Here is a 19,735-nt window from a genome sequence, read left to right on the forward strand (position 1 = left end):
GCAGCCATGCCAGTGCCTTTTCCCTGCATAGCAGCCATGTCAACATTGATTCCATTGGTGCTCATATCCGTGGCATGAATGCCATGGGAGTCATTGTTGCCCGAGTCGATCCAATCAATGCCGTCGATGCCCGTGGCCATACTGCAGATTTTGTCGGTGCCCGCTTCCATACATCGATGATCTCGACACCCACGTCATTCCCATCGGCATCTTCTGTGTTTTATGGATGCGGTCATTGACTCCGTCAATGCCCATATCATTTTTCCGAAACCAGCGATGTTTTTGATTACCGTCAATGTCAACATAACACCACCACACAATGCCCTCCCCTGAACACAGTGCTCCATGCTTTGGGTCCTTATTAAAGCCCATATCAGGAGCAGAGCAGGCATGCTGACAGCCATCATCAATCGCCATCCAGGACAGCGAGGGCTTACATCTCGCCGCTGGGGAATGACCAGGTCGAGCACTGTGGCATGCATCATCACCAACACGGTGACCGTCTGCCACCGACGCCATTCAACGCATTGCGGCTATTCTTCTCGATGCTGAACAATGTTGGGGCCGAGCAACATCACCACTGCCAACGGCACACCGGATCGAGGTTTGCAGAATTCTGCACTGGCGTCAAGAGACATCGAGCCGCTGCGACAATGGTTGACTTCATGAGTTCGTCAATTGGCTCCCTGTTCCCAGGCGTACCCCACCGACATCGGTGCAGGGTTCTGGCCCTCCGCTCATTACGGTCTAAGCGCCAGCTACGCCCAGCCTTGTCTCCTTTATACCTGCGCCACCATACCAGGTATCAGAGTTGAGACGGACGTTAACGTCCACAGGCTACTCCGAGAGGACTCCGGAAATCCACGGAGCCAGCAATCTTCACCGGCTCATCCCTCGGCGGTTCACGTCGGATGGTAAGTACCCGCTTCTGCGGCATTCCCATTGAAATGTGTTCTCTAATTCTAGCCACATGCTTAGAAAAGTTCTAGGTCATGTACTTTCCAAGAATTGTATTAGTGTCACATATCGCTATGCCAGCTATGTCAGCCACAATACCAGGAGAACCTCTCTTTCTTTTCTTTGGGTTTGCTTCAGGGCTTCCTCCCTTTTTCAGCAACATGGCTCTGTACTGATTAATGCTCTAGCTTTTGGTTCCTGTTTCAGTACCAAAGTTCCAGGTGCATTTACTGTTCTGCTAAACACGAGATCCAGCACATGCTGCCTCAACTACAAGTCCACCTCGAAGCCTGATATGGATCTCGATGTCTCCTTGTACAGCACTTAGAAATGCGGGTAAGACTTTACCGCTCTCACTCCCGTGGGAGGATACCTGATATCCACATTACATCAACCCCTCCAGTTGGACACCTCCCGGTTTTCCAACTAGCCGGATATCAGAGCAGTCTCCCGGTACACTCCCCTACACGCTTCAAAGCGCAGAGGGGGGAAGACGGGGGTTGGGGAGTTTTAATTACATTATTCTTTCTTTCAACAGAAAGTACCGTATTTCCACGACAATAACCCGCCCACGTATATAACCCGCCCACACACATAACCCGCAGGTTTTCAAAATTTTTGTAATAAAGTTTTAATATACCCCGCCTCCTCATATAACCCGCGCTTGTCCGAGGGGGCGGGGCCGCCGGCACACTGACCTTGCGCACTCTGCGCGCCGTGTACAGCCGTGTACAGCCGTGTACAGCCTCACATCGCCGGCGCTTTGTCGCGGCAGCCGCAGAGTATACGGTGCATGGCTGCCTACCCCGGGTCCCCGACGCCGGCGCCGACGCTCCTTCTCCCCCTCCCACACATGAAGAGCAGAGGCTATCTCTAGACAGCCACGTCGCCGCGGACCCACAGGCCCGACAAGCTGCTTGCCTCGGCATGCTGTGCCGCGGAGCAGGAGAGCCCGCGAAGACCCAAAAACAGGCCCTCCCCCTCACATCGCCCTCGTTCCTTCCTGACCAATCAGGAAGCGGCCGGGCGCAGGGATAGGACGGACTCCTCTCAGCTCCTTGACGCTTTGTTTTGTTTCCTCCTTCGCGGTTAACATCTCTCTCCCCCCGGGGCGGGGGGGAGAGAGATGTTAACCGCTGCTGTAAAATTTTTTCTGCATAACCCGCCCACGTTTATACCCCGCGGGGGGCATGCGGGGTAGGTAAAAACGCACATTACCCGCGGGTTATGTGCGTGGAAATACGGTAGTTACTCTCCACCCATCCTGGACCTCAGAAATACCAACTTTCTTCAGAAGGCACAGGTAAAATGGTATCTCTCCTTACCATATTTCCAAAACACAGTAAGTACATTATCTCTATTCTTCCTATGTGCCTCATGGTGAGTCAACGATCTACAATTCCAAGCTCTGCCGGTGGCACCAGCTTCGCAACTGAGGTATTTCTTTGACTCAATATCGGTGAATGCTGTTTCTCTACGGAGTCCAACATCATTCACGCTTTCCTTGCATGGACAGCTGCATAACCTAGTCTATTTCCTGCTCATGCTCGCATTTACTTCAAGTTGAAAGTTTGACCACAAATCTTCTCAACCCAATATGTGTCTATTCTGCTCCAAGCAGTTACGCATAAACTTCCTGGATCTTGTACCATGAGTTATACCCTTATGCCTTCTAATACTGCCTCTGCAACAATTCTTTATGCATACAGACAGCATTGGGACAATGTGCTTTCCAACATACAAGCATACACAACATCCTAGCTGCTCTGCAATGAAGCTGCACAGCTTTATCCTTAGCCCTTGCTCACTTATGCATCCTCGGACACTGTTCTCAGACACTTACTGAACGCACTAGCAGACCTTCTCCAGATAGGTCCATCCTCTCGAATGGTCTTGGACACGTGTAGCAAGAGAAATCTTCTAGAGTGGAGGTCAACCACACTTGCCCTCTGCTTCCGAATCGAACCAGACGGTGCACAGATTCTACTACCTACACATGGTTTCACTGCATTCACATTTACGCCTTTCTTCCATCAAGGGACTCCTAAATGTGCCTCTTCCGCTACCTCTCATAACCAACACTCTTATCATGCTGAGCCGGGACGGAGTTCACTGTTCCTCAGGCCCTCGTCCTGCCCGAGACCAGTATGCTTCCCATACTTCATAGCCAAACCTCTCGTGAACCTACAACAGGACAGAGGAACAATAGTCCTCTTAGCCCTATATGGGCTTCGACAAGTATGGTTTCCTATATTCCTCGACCTCTCGATCAGAGACCAATTTGCCTGGGCACAGCGCCCACTCTCGTAACTCGGAATCAGGACAAGTTGCGTCATCCCAGCCTTACAACTCTTGCCCTGACAGCTTGAATGTTGAAATTCTGCAACCACTTAATCTTTCAACACAAGTCTCTAAAGTTCTCGTAGCTTCATGAAAGCCTTCCACACGTAAACCTTACCACTTTTAGTGGACTAGATTTACCAAGTGGTGCACACAAACAGGTTTTCACCTTTTTTCTTGCCCCACTCCTTCTGTACTAGATTACTTATATCACCTTTCGGATTCTGTTCTCCAGACATCCTCTGTAAGAGTACACCTAAATGCCTTAGCGGCATATCACGGGAAATATGGGATACGCCAATAACAGTGTGACCTCTAGTATGTCGGTTTATGAGAGGCTTACTTCACCTTAAGCCCCCCATTCGACCACTGCTCATTAAATGGGATCTAGTGTGATACATTCCTGCGACAAGAAATTTCTTTCCTAACAAGTATTTCTAGTAGCCATTCCATCGGCTACGAGGGTCAGTGAGTTGCAACCTCTCGTCACATACTCACCCTACATAAGGTTTCTGCACGACACAGTAGTCCTTTGCACTCACCCCAAATTCCTACCAAAAGTAGTAACAGATTTTCACTTAATCAGTCAATAGTCTTGCCTGCTTTCTTTTCAAGACCTCTCTCTCTAGCCAAGGAGAGAGAGTCTTATACACCTTAGACTGACAACATGCACTAGCTTTTTCCCTGAACCACACGGCAGTCCATAGGACATCCAACCAACTCTTTGTTTCTTTTCACATAAAATGAACCAAGAGTCGCGGTAGTAAGGCGGACTCTCTCCGACCGACTAACAGTCTGTATCGAATTCTGTTATGAAAAAGCAAACGTTCCTCTCCAAGGGCGAATAACAGCACACGTAGTAACGGCGATGTCTACATCAGTAGTACACTATCGTTCAGTGCCCATTATTACCATATATAAAGCTGCAACGGAGTTTCCTTCACACCTTTGCAGCTCTTTATTGCTAGGGCAAATAAAAACGACAAGATTCGATCTTTAGACAATCTGTCTTATAGAACTTGTTTCCAATATATTCCCAACTCCTTCTACATCCAACCTGCTGTGATCTTCGGCTGCCTCATTTTCACCAACAATTCTTCACTGTTGCTTCACTACAAAATGACTCAGCCTCTAGCTTGCTAATCACCCATATGTGAGGACTAGCATCCTGCTTGTCCTGGGATAAAGCAAAATTGCTTACCTTGTAATAGGTGTTATCCCAGGACAGCAGGATGTAGTCCTCACAGAACCCACCCGCCACCCCGCGGAGTTGTGTCCGATACATTTTATTATTTTCTTTTATATTTCGCTTACGCATAATGCTATAAACGAGACTGAAGGGAGACCCCTGTGGACGCAGGGATCATGGCATGCTGAGCATGCTCAGTGCACTCAGTGTGCCAGTGTCAGTCAAAGCTTTTAGAAACTTTGACAGAAAGTTTTCCGTCATAGGGCTCCATTACCGATGTCACCCAGATGTGAGGACTACATCCTGCTGTCCTGGGATAACACCTATTACAAGGTAAGCAATTTTGCTTTCATGGTTGGCCACCAATAGTACCGCTGTAGCACAGCCAAAGTATGACTCTGTCCCAGATGGCCGGCCAGAGGGGAATCGTGCGCCCACTTCAACAGCTTCCTCCTTTGATTTCTGGCCACAACCATCTTCCCAGCGGGCACCATATGAGTGGCTGCAAGAACTACTCTCATGGGGTCAATGATGTGACGGGATTTGTCTAGTACATCCTAAGGGGAGAAGGATCGCGACAAGGCATCAGCCTGAGTGTTCTTCTCTCCCAGATGACACTTTAAAAGGAAGTCAAATCTGTTAAAGAACAGAGACCATCTGGCTTGATGTTACGGCTATGGCTGCTATGCATCCCCCTCACCACCAGGGGTCCTTCTAGAGCAGGCTCTCCTAGCTGGCCCAATCCACCTGCTCTATGTCCTGGAGGTTCCCTTATAGCCCTGCCTACCCTAGACTCGAGTGCTTTGGCATCGAGCTCTCTTGGGCTTCCTGCCCTAGCCTTGTTGTGTGTGGAGTTCTGCCTTGCCTTGCCTTGCTGTGTGTATGGCCTTCGGGCCTTCTGTCTTGCCTTGCCTTGCTGTGCGTGTGGCCTTCGGGCCTTCTGCCTTGCTGTGTGTGTGTGGCCTTTGGGCCCTCTGCCCTACCGTGTGTGTGTGTGTGTGGCCTTCGGGTCCTCTGCCCTGCCGTGTGTGTGTGTGGCCTTCGGGCCCTCTGCCCTGCCATGTGTGTGGGTGGCCTTCGGGCCCTCTGCCCTGCCGTGTGTGTGTGTGACCTTCAGGCTCTCTGTCTTGCCATGTGTGTGTGTGTGTGGTCTTCGTGCCCTCTCCCTGCCGTGTGTGTGTGTGGTCTTCGGGCCCTCTGTCCTGCTGTGTATGTGTGGCCTTCGGGCCCTCTGCCCTGCCGTGTGTGTGTGGCCTTCGGGCCCTCTGCCTTGCCGGGTGTGTGTGTGGTCTTCGGGCCCTCTGCCTTGCCGGGTGTGTGTGTGTGTGGCCTTCGGGCTCTCTTCCTTACTATAAGGTTCCTTGTCTCTGCCTTGCCGTGTGTGTGTGGCCTTTGGGCTCTCTGCCTTGCTACTAGTTGCCTTGACCCTGCCTGGACTCTGACTCTGCTTGCCTGCCGCCTGCCCTGACCCAGCCTGGACTTTGACTCTGCCTGCTGCCTGCCCTGACCCAGCCTGGACTTTGACACTGTTTGCCTGCCGCCTGCCCTGACCCAGCCTGGACTTTGACACTGTTTGCCTGCCGCCAGCCCCGACCCAGCCTGGACCTTGACACTGTTTGCTGCCGCCTGCCTAGACCCAGCCTGGACTTGGACTTTGTCCCTGCAAGTACTCTGCTCCATTTACCAGCCATCACCCAGCTCCATACACTCCTGCCGCAACACTTCTCTCCCAGCCATCATCAGAGACCTTTCAGTTATCCCTGTCTCTCTCCACCTGGAGTCACTCTTGAAGATGGTGTTCACTACACCGGATCACTGCCCAAGCGTAACACTTGACAGTGATTGAGTTGTTGAGCATGTCTGAGGTACTCCAGATTCTTGTGATCAGTGTACACTACTATTTGGTGTTGTGCACCTTCTAGCCAAGGACGCCACTCTTCAAAGGCCAGCTTGATTGCGAGTAACTCTTTGTCTCCGATTCCATAATTTCTTTCGGCAGGCGAGAACCGCCTTGAAAAAAAGGAGCAAGGTTGGAGCACATTAGATTCACTATACTGGCTCAAAACCGCTCCCACACCAACGTCTGATGCATCGACCTCAATGATGAATGGGTGATGTGGATCAGGATGACGGAGGCACAGCTTCTTTTGAAAAGCCTCTTTGAGCATCAGAAAGGCTGATATGGCTTCTGGAGACCAGTTGATGGGATTGGCTCCCTTTTTGGTCATAGCAATTAGAGGGACTGTCAATGATGAGTAGTTTTTGATAAAGAAACAATAGTAATTGGTGAAACCCAAGAAGCATCGCAGAGACTTCAAGCCTGTAGGTTGGGGCCAATCCTGGATACTTTCTAATTTCTTGGGGGTCCATCTGAAACTCGTTCTTAGAAACAATGTAGCCCAGGAAGGGTACAGACTCCTTGTGGAAATTCACACTTTTCAAGCTTTGTGTATAGGTGGTACTCACGCAGACGTCTTAAGACTTTCTTGACATCCTCTTGATGAGTTTGCAGATCTGAGACAAGATCAGTATATTATCGAGATATACTACTACGCATTGATATAGTAAGTCCCGTAAGATGTCGTTCATCATATTTTGAAAGACTGCAGGTGCGTTACTCAAACCAAAGGGCATGATGAGTTATTCGAAGTGTCCGTCGCGGGTGTTAAAAGCAGTCTTCCATTCATCTTCTTCGCGAATACGCACCAAATTGTAAGCTCCTTTCAGGTCCAGTTTGGAGAATATTTTGGCTCCTTGAAGCCTATCAAACAGTTCAGAAATTAAGGGCAGAGGATACCGGTCCTCGATGGTAATCTCATTGAGACCCCTGTAGACGATGCAGGGGCATAAGTTGCCATCTTTCTTTCCTACAAAAAAGAAGCCTGCACTAGCAGGGGACTTGGAAGGTAAGATGAATCCCTTCTGGAGGTTCTCTGTATGTAGGCAGACATGGCCTTAGTTTCAGCTACAGAAAGAGGGTAAACTCTTGCTTTGGGATGTTCCGAATTGGGTTTTAGGTTTATAGCGCAGTCAAAAACCCTGTGCGGTGGAAGTATATCTGCTGCTTGTTTTGAGAAAACATTCTGGAAAGAGGCGTATTGAGGAGGTAAGCCAGGTAACGATGGTGTAGTGGGCATGCAGATGAGTGGTGAAACTTCCGCGAGGCACCGACCATGACAGTCAGTGGCCCTATTAAATTGTGGCATATGATCTTGTAGCCAAGTACCACCAGGTGCATGACCTTTTCCAATATGAGAAATGAGATAGATACTTAATGAAACTTCTCCAGGAAGTGGTTCCCCATGGATAGAGGATAATAGCAATGGCTTTGCTGTAGGTGTGATAGGCATCCGTAGGTGTTCTATTAAGGGTTTCAAGATAAAATTACCTCCGGCTCCGGAGTCAATGAGAGAGAGAGTCTGAAATTCAAGACCTCCGCAGAGCAAAGATACTGGTAGTGATAATGGAGGAGTAGGAGAGGTGAGGCGTAGGAGAAGTCCTCCTGCAGATCCTAGGCCTGTCAGTTTCCTGGACAGATAGGACAGGTTTGGATGGCATGGCCTGATTGGCCACAGTACATGCATAACCCCATGCGTTTGCGAAAACGTCTCTCCTTGGAAGTTAAATGGCTTCGGCCTAGTTGCATAGGCTCTTCCTCTTCTAAAGGAGCTGACGGTATGCTTGAAGCAATAGGATGGTTAGCCCCCGCAGTGGTCTTTCATGGACTCTTAGCCTCCTGAGTTCAGTCTCGAATACAGCAGTCAATCCTCCCAGCCAGTTCCATCAGAGACTCAAGAGTATCACGCAAATCACGAGCCACCAATTTGTCCTTTAAGCGAGAGCTGAGGCCCTCCATGAAGATAGCACATAGACATCCAGTGTCCCAATGTAGTTCGGATGCTAAAGTCTTGAATTCGATCACAGAGTCTGTGAACGGCGTATTGCCTTGCTGGAGATTAAGCAAGTCAGATCCAGCGACGGTCTGGCAAGTCGGGTCATCAAAGACAGACTAGAAAAGTTTTAGAAATGCTGGTAGGTCATTCAGGATAGGATCTTCCTGTTCCCATAACGGTGAAGCCCAAGCCAAGGCTCGTCCTTCTAGAAAAGATAGGATGTAAGTGATCTTGGATGCTTCTGTGGGAAAGAGTGTAGGCTGTAAAGAAAAATGCATACTGCACTGATTAACAAACCCTCCACACCTTTATTCCTTTATCCACACCTACCCTACAAGCGGGTAGGTGTGGATAAAGGAATAGTGGTCTTGATGGTCACCACTGGAGACAGCGATTCTTTCACTGGAGTTGCTGAAGTGTTCAGTTGAGCATGCAACTGATTGAAGGCAGTAGCTAGGCTTTCCAGAGACTTCTGTTGCTCAGTGATCCGCTGGGCTAGGCCAGGAATGGCCTGCAAGGCCGTGAGCTGAGCCGTGTCCATGGAGTTAGCAATCTGTTGGGTTTGAGGCATAGTCTGGACTCTTAGTCGCTGTGGAGATGACTCCTCCCACAGGGAGGGGCCCCGTGGGGAACCACAGCAATAGGCTAGATTCAGAGAGCAGACACTGGAGATGGAAAGCTTAAATACCTGGAGGTATTGACGTCATGCGGTGGGGATGCCCCCGAGGTTCCCACCATGACGTGTAAATAAGCGTAGGCAGCGTGAGTGCATGTGCCCTAGGAGGCCACGGGAAGGAGCATGGCGGACGGGGATGCCCATGCTGAGTTGGAGATGCTGATGGTTTCGCCACTCGGCACCGGAGGCAGCCATCTTAACCACGGAGGAGGAGAAAGGCAAAAAAGAGGTGAGGCAGAGCGGTCACAGCCATCTGCGACTGATGGATGCAATATCAAGGATGCTAACTGCAGGCTCCCAGCTGTTTTCTTCGGGGCCGAATACTTCCCACGAGATCAAGTATTCCCATCGCTTCCCATGTTTCTGTAAATCCAGGATGTCCTGTACCTGATAGGTAATGTCCTTCTCTAATGATAGAGGTTGGGGTTCTGGTGGTTTCTTGGAGAACTTGGACAAGATAAGATGCTTCAATAGAGAGATGTGGAAGGCATTATGAATCTTGAGCATTGTGGGCAGACGGAGACTATAAGTGACCGGACCCAGCCCACGAATTACAGCAAAAGGCCCGATGAATCTGGGAGTGAAGCGAGCTGAAGGTAATTTCAGGCGAATAAAGCGAGTGCTGAGCCACACCTTGTGGCATCATAGACCTTTTTAGACTTCTGGGTGGCTTGTTGAAGGAGGTGTTTCATGTGATCCCAAAGTTGGTGTAGCTCTTGTGGTGTAGCATGCACCGCCGGAGATGATACAGATAGAGGTAATGGAAGAGGAGGCAGAGGCTGGTGTCTGTACACCACTGGAAAGGGTGATGATCCGGTTGCCGCAGACTGTTGGGAGTATAAGGCGAACTCGGCCCAGGGTAGTAAGTCAGACCAGTCATTCTACCAAGAGTTCACATATGCCTGAAGAAACTGTTTCAGGGTTCGGTTTTTCCTCTCTGTCCATTGGGCTGTGGATGATAGGCCGATGTGAGGTCCAAAGCGATATCAAATTTCTTGCATAGTGACCTCCAAAATCTGGCCGTAAATTGGATCCCTCGATCTGAGAGTATGAGTTTTGGGAGTCCACAGAGGTGAAAGATGTGGCAAATGAACAACTTTGCTAATTCCGGGGCTGAAGGAAGACCAGGTAATGCCACAAAGTGAGCCATCTTTGAGAATCGGTCCACGGTAACCCAAATGGTGTTATTGCAATTGGAAGGAGGGAGGTCCACAATGAAATATGTGGCTATGTGTGTCCATGGCTCACTAGGTGCAGGAAGAGGTTGTAGGAGGCCCCAGGGGTGACCCGCAGATGGCTTCTGAAGGGCGCAAGTGGGACATGATTCCACGTAAGCTTGAGCATCTTTCTTCATAGTTGGCCACTAATAGAATCTCTGAAGAATGGAAAGAGTTCTAGCTTATCCGGGGTGGCTTGTCAGCAAGGAATCATGCGCCCAATGGAGAATTTTCTTTCGAAGCAGTCTTGGAACCACCGTCTTCCCCAAAGGCGCCATAAGTGTAGTGGAGAGAAGAACTTTAGTTGGATCAATGATGTGTCATGGAATGTCTGGTGCATCTTCTGTGGTGAACGAGTGAGAGAGTGCATTGGCTCGAGTGTTCTTATCAGCATTGTCGGTATCATAATAGGAAATTGAACTGAGTAGAAAAAAGAGACCAGCGTGCCTGCTTGTGGTCCAGGCATTGAGCATGATGCAGGTACTTGAGGTTCTTGTGGTCAGTATATACCATGATCTGGTGCTGTGCTCCCTTGAGCCAAAGATGCCAGTCCTCAAAGGCCAGTTTAATCGCCAACAATTCTTTGTCCCCAATTCCATAATTACGCTCAGCTGGGGTGAAGTGCCGGGAGAAGAAAGAGCTCGGGTGCAAGGTGTGATTGGCCCTGAGTACTGCACCAACACTGATGTCCAAAGCATCTACCTCGACGATGAAGGGTCGTCGGGGGTCGGGGTGCTGTCGGGGTAGGAACACCTTCTTGAGTTCCCGGAAGGCAGTCACGGACTCAGTTGACCACTGTGAGGGATTGGCTCCCTTCCGAGTCATAGCTGTGAGAGGGGTGGTCAGTGTTGAATATTGATGGATGTAGTAGTTCATAAAACCAAGGAATCTTCGGAGTGCCTTAAGGCCCGTTGGTTGAGGCCAATCTCGAATACGCTTGGTCTGCTGTGAGTCCATCTGGAAGCCCTGGCTTGAGACCACATAGCCTAGGAAAGAGACAGACTCTTGTTCGAAGGAACACTTCTCCAGCTTAGCATATAACTGGTTGTTCCTGAGATGTTGCAGGACATTGGCGACATCCTGGTGATGGCTCTGGGGTCCTGTGAAAATACCAGGATGTCATCCAGGTAAACCACAACGCAACTGTAGAGCTTGTCTCTGAAAATCTCATTCATCATATTCTGAAACACTGCTGGGGCATTGCAAAGGTGTTATGAATGCGCTGCCCGCGGGTCCCCCCGCGAGCAGGCACGGACTCACCACTGTTTTCTTCGCCGATGCGGCAGGACGCCGCCATCGGCCCGCCCACGCGGCCAGGAGGCCGCCCTGCTTGTTTCTTCGCTCCGTGGCCGGAGCCACGGCCTTCCACGGGGCAAGGACGCCCCCGACGCGATCGCCATCTTCGCGGCATTTAGGTCGCAGCCCCGGGCTTGATTAGCGGCAGGAGCCGCCCCCGGGGCCTCCCGCAGCAGGTGGAGCCGCTGCCGACGCCGGAGCCTGCATCCAGGCTCTCCTCTGCCTCCTCTGCTAGCGTCTGACGCCAGACGCTGTGCAGGCTGCTGTCCGCGGTCCTGCACAGCCCTGCTCCTGCTCCTTAGACACGCGGCCGCATCTCTCTACAGGATTTAAAGGGCCAGACACAGGAAATGTCTGGGCCCCACCTCAATGACTGTTTCCTGCCTGAGCCCTATATAGGGCTGCTTCGCTCATTGTGCTTTGCCTTGCATTGTAGTTGGTCTTCACCCTGGAGGCTCCTGCCTGCCAGGGCCCTTGTAAGGTCTTCTTCTCGGAGCTCCGCACCCTGATGTCTCGTTCCATGTTCCACGTCTTCGCCTGAGGTCCATGTCCAGGTTTCTTCAGCCTTCGTCTTGCTGTTCCTGCCTTCCTGAATGTTCCTTCCCGACGCCATGCCTCGTCTCTGCTCTTGAGCCTTCTGGTACCGGTAGGCCAGGAGTCCCTCAGATGCGGTGTTCCTGGGTGGGCTGCCTGCCGGTGGACGGTTGTCCTGTGCTCCTGAGCCGTCTGGTCCTGATGTGTCTTCCTGTGCTGTCCCGCTCCCGTCGTGGTCCGTGACCAGCCTTGGGGCTGTGTAGGGCACATAACGGACAGGGTGGTCCGCGACTCAGTCCCGCGGGTGGCCTGAGTAGGGCGCCCTGAGAGACAGTGCCAATGTCCATGTCTTGTCTTGCCTCCCTTGGATGTCTCGTTCCTGGATGCCGTTGCATCAGCCATGTCTCTTGTTCCTGGATGCCGTCACATCAATCCACAGTTATGTCTTCATAGCCCTGGTATCATGTCTTCAGCCAAGTGTCTTCGTTCCATGTGATGCCGTTGCATCAACCACAGTGTCTTCGTGTCAAGGCCCGTCTGCCCTCAACCTCAGGCCAGGCCTGCTGCTCCATGCTGCTCGCAGCAGGTCCGAAAGGGCCCGGAATGGTCGGAGGACCATTCATCTTCCAACATCCTCGGATGTTTGGCCATGGGAGCTTGCCGGCCTGGCAGAGGGTAGAGCGTCCAGCCATGCGGAGCCACCGTCAACCTTTGGTTCGGCCCTGGATGGCCGGGGTCGGGCCGAGGCCCATGGGCACACTAAAACCACCGATTCGCAACAGAATGCAAGGCCTTTTGAGGCCGCTTCTCAACAGAATGCAAGGCCTTTCGAGGCCGCTTCTCAACAAAAGGCCGAACGGCATTATCATGTATTCAAAATGGCCATCACTGGTGTTAAATGCGGTGTTCCATTCATCGCTTGGTGTATTCTGAACAAATCTTAAGCTCCACTGAGGTCCAATTTGGTGAATATCTTGGCTCCTTGGAGCCTGTCAAAAAGTTCAGAGATTAGCGGCAGGGGCTAACGGTCCTTTTGGATAATCTCATTTAAACTACGGTAATCTATGCACGCGGTAATCTATGCACGGAAAAAGGATGGAGGGAACCATCCTTTTTCCCCACAATAAAGAACCCGGCTCCAGTGGGAGATTTGGAAGGCCGGATGAAGCCTTTTGCTAAATTTTCTTGTATATATTCAGACATGGCCTTTGTCTCTGTTAAGGAAAGTGGGTAAACCCTTCCTCGGGGAGGCTCAGTGTTATGCAATAGGTTTATGAGCGGTGAGAAGGTAGGGTGTCTGCTGCTTTCTTTGAAAAGACATCCGCGAAGGAGGAGTACTATGGTGGAAGGCCCAGAAGAGACATCGTAGTAGCTAGGCAAGGTATAGGGGACACGACCTCCAAGCACTTCTTATGGCAGGAGTTGTCCCATTGGGACAATTGTAAAGTGCTCCAATCGAATTGTGGAGTGTTTTTAACCATGGCAGTCCAAGGACCATAGGGTGTATAGCCTTGTCCAGAACCAAAAAGGAAATGGTCTCTGTGTGTAACAATTCAGTGCGGAGTCAGATGAGAACCATGGAACGGGTAAGTTTGCATGGTAATGGTATGCCATGAATAGAGGAGAGCAGTAATGGTGTTGACGTATGGATGGTGGGGATCTGAAGGTGTTCCACAAGTTGTTTTAGGATAAAATTTCCACTGGCCCCAGAGTCCAGCAATGCCAGGGTGTGAAATTCCTGAGTGTCCAAATTAATTGAGACAGGCAGAGTTAACGGAGGACAAGGTGAGGTCAGGCCTAGGAGTCCTCCAGCAGAAGCTAGGCCTGGGAGTTTCCTGGACAGAGTGGGCAGGAAGGTACCACATGACCTGACTGGCCACAGTACATACACAGGCCAGATCTTTGACGATGACGCTTCTCCTTTGAGGATAGGTGACTTCGACTCATTTGCATCAGTTCCTCTTCCTTGGTGCTTCATGTAGAAACGATTTAATTGGACGACGTGGAGCGAATGCGTGGAGTACCTGAAGCTGTCTTCTTGGAACCTCTGGCTTTGAGCAACTGCTCACGCAGATGGCGGTCAATGCGGCCGGCGAGGTCTATAAGAGAATCCAATGCCTCAGGGAGTTCTCATGCTGCTAACTCGTCCTTGATATGCGGGCTCAGACCTTCGAGAAATATAGCGCAGAAGCAGCCCAGGTCCCAGTGCAATTCAGACGAGAGAGTCCTAAACCCGATGACATACTCGGTCAGTGATCTGGAACCTTGTTGCAGATGCAGGAGCGTAGACCCAGAGATGGCCTTTTGACCTGGGTCGTCAAATATGGAGCGGAATAGGGCGAGGAAGACCGATAGGTCTTGGAGGATTGGATCCGTTCGCTCCCAAAGAGATGACGCCCAGGCCAATGCTTTCCCATGCAGAAGGGACAGGATGCACATAGTATTGGAAACTACATTAGAAAAATATGCAGGTGGTAGAGAAAAATGCATGCTGCACTGGTTCAAGAAGCCCCTACACAACAAGGGGTCACCTGCGAAATGAAGAGGTGCCAGCATGGGCACTGTAGGCCGGAATGGTGGCGCATGTGAAGCTGTGCTTGGCTTGGCAGATGTCGAGGTGGAGTCCAGCCGATTGGTTAATTGGTTTATGGCGTTAGCCATGGTCTCCAGAATTTTTTGCTGCTCTGTAATCCTCTGCGCCAGGCCAGGGATGGCCTGGAGCACTGAGACCTGTGCCGGGTCCATGGACTTGGCAATCTGTTAGGATTTGTGGGTATGTAGGCCCTGGGCTGAGGTGAAAGATAGTACCGCCCACGGGGAGGGGCCCTGTGAGCCTCACCATTGGGAGGCAAGGTCTCAGCTGCAGGGTGTGCAGGGCAATAGGAACTGGAGAGTGACACTGGGGCGGATTTTAAGAGCCCTGCTCGCCTAAATCCGCCCAAATCTGGGCGGATTTAGGTGAGCAGGGCCCTGCGCGCTGGTGAGCCTATTTTACATAGGCCTACCGGCGCGCGCAAAGCCCCGGGACTCGCGTAAGTCCCGGGGTTCTCCGAGGGGGGCGTGTCGGGGCGTGTTGGGGGGCGGGCCCGGTCATCGCGGCGTTTAGGGGGCGTGTCGGCAGCATTTTGGGGGCGGGTACGGGGCGTGGTTACAGCTCGGGGCGGTCCGGGGGCGTGGCCGCACCCTCCGTACCCGCCCCCAGGTCGCGTCCCGGCGCGCAAGAGGCCCGCTGGCACGCGGGGATTTACGCCTCCCTCCGGGAGGCGAAATCCCCCGACAAAGGTAAGGGGGGGGTTTAGACAGGGCTGGGCGGGTGGGTTAGGTAGAGGAAGGGAGGGGAAGGTGAGGGGAGGGCATTAGAGGATTCCCTCCGAGGCCGCTCCGATTTTGGAGCGGCCTCGGAGGGAACGGGGATAGGCAGCGCGGCTCGGCGCGTGCCGGCTATACGAAATCGATAGCCTTGCACGCGCCGATCCAGGATTTTAGCGGATACGCGCGGTTACGCGCGTATCTACTAAAATCCCGCGTACTTTTGCTTGCGCCTGATGCGCCAGCAAAAGTACGCCTATTCGCGGTATTTGAAAATCTACCCCACTGCCCGCGGCGCAGGGAGTGTAATATAAAAGTCTTCCAGACATTGAGGTGCCACAAGGTCTGTACAGTGGGGTATGCACAAGGAGGAGTCCTCTGTAGAGATGATACGGTAGTGGTCAGCAGAATGGGGTACACTGGCAAGGGTCCTTCTGTAGAGATGATACGGTAATGACCCGCAGCATGGAGTACACCGGCAAGGGTTCCTCAGAGGTGATATGGCAGTGGTCCGCAGAGCAGAGTACATAGCTGAGAGTTCCTCGGCAGAGGTGATACGCAATGGTCCGCAGAGCGGGGTACAGCGATGAAATTTTTTCTGTAGAAATGGTATGGCAAGTGTCCGAGAAGCGGATTACTCACTTAGAAGAAGTAGCGAGGGTTACAGGGTAGCCCTGGGGAATGAGGCAGACAGTGGTCCTAGGCACAAGACCCTCAGAAGAGTGGATAGCCAGAGATGAAAGAAGGGCCCCCGAGTAGCAGGTACCTGGGATGTCTCACGCCAAGGTAGCAGGAGCTGGAACGGGAAGTCCGTAGTGAGCAAAGTGGATTCAGCAATGAGGGAACTCGTTGCCAAGTTATAGGCAGACGGGGTTTAAGAGTCCAAGGTGAATGATGTCATCCGAGGGGGACGCTCCCGAGGTTCCTACCATGATGTGCATAAGGCTGGTCCGAGAGCGCGCGCACGCGCTTAGGGTACCCCAAGGGTAAGATGGTGGTCTTCAGCATTCACGCCATCCAGGAGGGCCTGGGAACTGAGGCAGGCAGGTCAGCGATAGCAGGCGGAGGCTGTGAGACCATCCATAAAAGGCAGTGCAGAAGAGAGAGAGGTGAGCAACAGTGGTTGCAGCCGTCTGCGTCCGACGGGCATAACACTGTTCATCTGTATATATCCTCATAACATAGGGTCAACATTCATACATGCTGTGTGAGATATTGCACATTGATGAGGCATGCACTAACAAATCTATAGTGCACATTCCCATGCATGATGTGTACCAGTCTAAATCTTTAAGGGTACAGGAAATAAGTGTTATGTTAAGTACAGAAGGCTTATTTGTGACATCTTGGCTGCCAGAGCACAAGGTCTGTTTATTGTGTTCTTGATTGGCCTTCATCGGGGAACATATAGTGACAAAAGAAACATTTTAGGTATGATAGCATCAGTGGAATCAGTACTGACAGAGCAAACATGACTTGTGAGTCCCTGCTTAATAGAGCTTATTAGCTTCTAGTTAGGAAATGACAGTTACTTGATACTATAGAGTGGAATTTGTCTGCCACATGGTATTTTTGGTTTCTTAAAAGCAGTTAGTGTTAGTGTTTTCTCACATGCTGTCTTTACTGGAACCCCTATTCTCTGAGCTCACTAGATTTGCCCTACTCTACATCGGCTAAACAGAAAGATTAGCCCTGGCGTTGTCAGTTATGTTAGGATTCAAGCTAGGTGTATTTTCATGTTATATAGATATTTAATAGCAAGACTGACACCAAATTCCCAGGTATTCACTATGGGGTAGATTTTCAAACCGCGCGAATTGGCGTACTTTTGCTGGCGCATCAGGCGCAAGCAAAAGTACGCGGGATTTTAGTAGATACGCGCGTAGCCGCTAAAATCCTGGATCGGCGCGCGCAAGGCTATCGATTCTGTATAGCCGGCTCGCGCCGAGCCGCGCAGCCTACCCCCGTTCCCTCCGAGGCCGCTCCGAAATCGGAGCGGCCTCGGAGGGAACTATCTTTTGCCCTCCCCTCACCTTCCCCTCCCTTCTCCTACCTAACCCACCCGCCCGGCCCTGTCTAAACCCCCCCTTACCTTTGTCGGGGGATTTACGCCTCCCGGAGGGAGACGTAAATCCCCGCGCGCCAGCGGGCCGCTTACACGCCGAGACGCGACCTGGGGGCGGGTACGGAGGGCGCGGCCACGCCCCCGGACCGCCCCGGGCCGTAGCCACGCCCCTGGGCCCGCCCCCGGAACGCTCCCGACATGCCCCGAAAACGCCGCGCGGTTCGGGCCCGCCCCCCAACACGCCCCCGACACGCCCCTCAGAAAACCCCGGGACTTACGCGAGTCCCGGGGCTCTGCACGTGCCGGTAGGCCTATGTAAAATAGGCTCACCGGCGCGCAGGGCCCTGCTCGCCTAAATCCGCCCGGATTTGGGCGGATTTAGGCGAGCAGGGCTCTTAAAATCCGCCCCTATAAACACATAGCATAGCTAGAGGTGATGGAATGAAGCAGAACTCAAAAAGTCCTGATTGTCGAAGTATATAGGCATTATATGTAGTTTCCGGCTATTTGGTGACAATTTCAACGATGCACATTTGAGCATCACACACCACTTGCACATTGATAGAGTAGAAGACCTCCTCCCTGTTACAGGAGGCCTTCTGCCTGTTACGGATGGGATGAGGGGTACATTAGTGCAGTCTAAGCTCTCAGAACTTGTGGAAACTGCGCCAGTGCAGAGACGTCCTGCCTTTCAGTAGGGAAGCTTTTATGAAAGTAGGAATGCGGTTGTGTACAGCTCTGATCACTTGGTGCATACACCAGGAAAATTATGCTTGTCACATTCCCCCAACAACCCCGACAGTTGTTTAGAATGAACCCGAGGCCATAAAATGCAGGACACACAACATTTTTGCTAGTTCTGGTATGGACTGGGACCTTTCTGTATCAGGATACAGGTCCACCTCTTGACGACATGGTTCATACCCAGCAATGTGGTATGGGGATGAAAGATGCCTGCGTGGCCTCCTGCATAGCAATCTTTGATGGGGTCCCTGCCAGTCCACTAGTTATGGTTGCTGCTCTGTTCCCAATTCTGGTACTTCCCTAGATGCCATTTGAGCCTCTTTTCTCTCTTGGCGCTGCTGATGAGGTGTCTAAAGCATCCAGTGTGCTAATATCAGTAAACTGACACCTAATTTTGTGGCTCATGAAAGTTAGGGCTTCTAGTAATTTCATTTTATCAGTGAAGCAGGCCTTGGTAGGTGTGTTATTTGGACGCCTAAAATTATAATGTGATAATATCTGATACCATGCAATATTTTGTTGAAAAAATGACATACTGCAAAATAAAAAGCTGTAGTTATTAACCACATTATCTGCTTCCATATCCTACAATATTTTATTGCGAAATACAAAAGGAGACTTTCATTTACATAATTTTGGCCAATTTGTATACTCATTTGCAAATATTGTCATTGCTTGCTGCAATATTTGATGTACAATATTCATATTTATCACACAACATTCCCCTTATAGAGTATTATAAAATCCTTTTATCGTGCGATATAGTCCTAAAGTGGCTTGATAAATTTCCCTGTTAGCCAGATAAATTTATCTGGCTAATTTTGGAGGTATATTTAATAATACAGCCGCACTATTGAATCTAGCCAGCTATGGCTAGATTCAATAGTGCGCTTGCCCGCTCTCCCGTGTTTCTTTCTGTATTGGCCTGTTAGCCAGATAATGTAACTCCTCCCTGAAATGCCTCTGGAGTACCCTTCTATAATCCAGCTAAATTTTAACTGGTTCATAAGATATCCAGCTAAAATATAGCCGGCTAAATGCACAAATATTCATTTAGCTGGATCACTTACTTATTTATTTATTTATTTGTTTATTTATGTATTTATTTATTTATTTAAAGGTTTTTATATACCGAAGATCATGTACTAGTACATATCGCTTCGGTTTATAGAGAACCAACAATTGCAATTACAGCAAACAAAAATGAATGAATGAATGAATACATTCATTCTGAGTATTCAGTCTAAATGCTGCTTCTGAGTATTCAGTCTAAATGCTGCTGAATATGGCCCTACTAGTGATATTTTAAGGTCATAAAATACAAGAGTATTAATCTGCTGAGAACTAAAACATTGCTGCTTAGATCAGGAGCTCGCAACTCTAATTCTTGAATGCCACAAATAGGTCTGGTCTTCAGGATAACTAAGTCATGCAAATTAACCTTGTTCTTAGACTGTATGTATGAATATTAATTGTGGCTATGCTGAAAACCAAATCTGTTTGTAGCCCTCACTA

The 19,735-nt window shown here is 50.6% G+C and overlaps 1 protein-coding gene across 2 annotated transcripts in view; it reads left to right on the forward strand.

Moving 5' to 3' along the window:
* Positions 1-19,735, forward strand: part of LOC115092775 (disintegrin and metalloproteinase domain-containing protein 9-like) — a 1,307,906-nt gene that overhangs the window by 777,826 nt on the left and 510,345 nt on the right. The window lies entirely within an intron of this gene.

The sequence above is a fragment of the Rhinatrema bivittatum genome, chromosome 5, assembly GCF_901001135.1.
Source record: "Rhinatrema bivittatum chromosome 5, aRhiBiv1.1, whole genome shotgun sequence".
Classification (NCBI taxonomy): Eukaryota; Metazoa; Chordata; class Amphibia; order Gymnophiona; family Rhinatrematidae; genus Rhinatrema; species Rhinatrema bivittatum.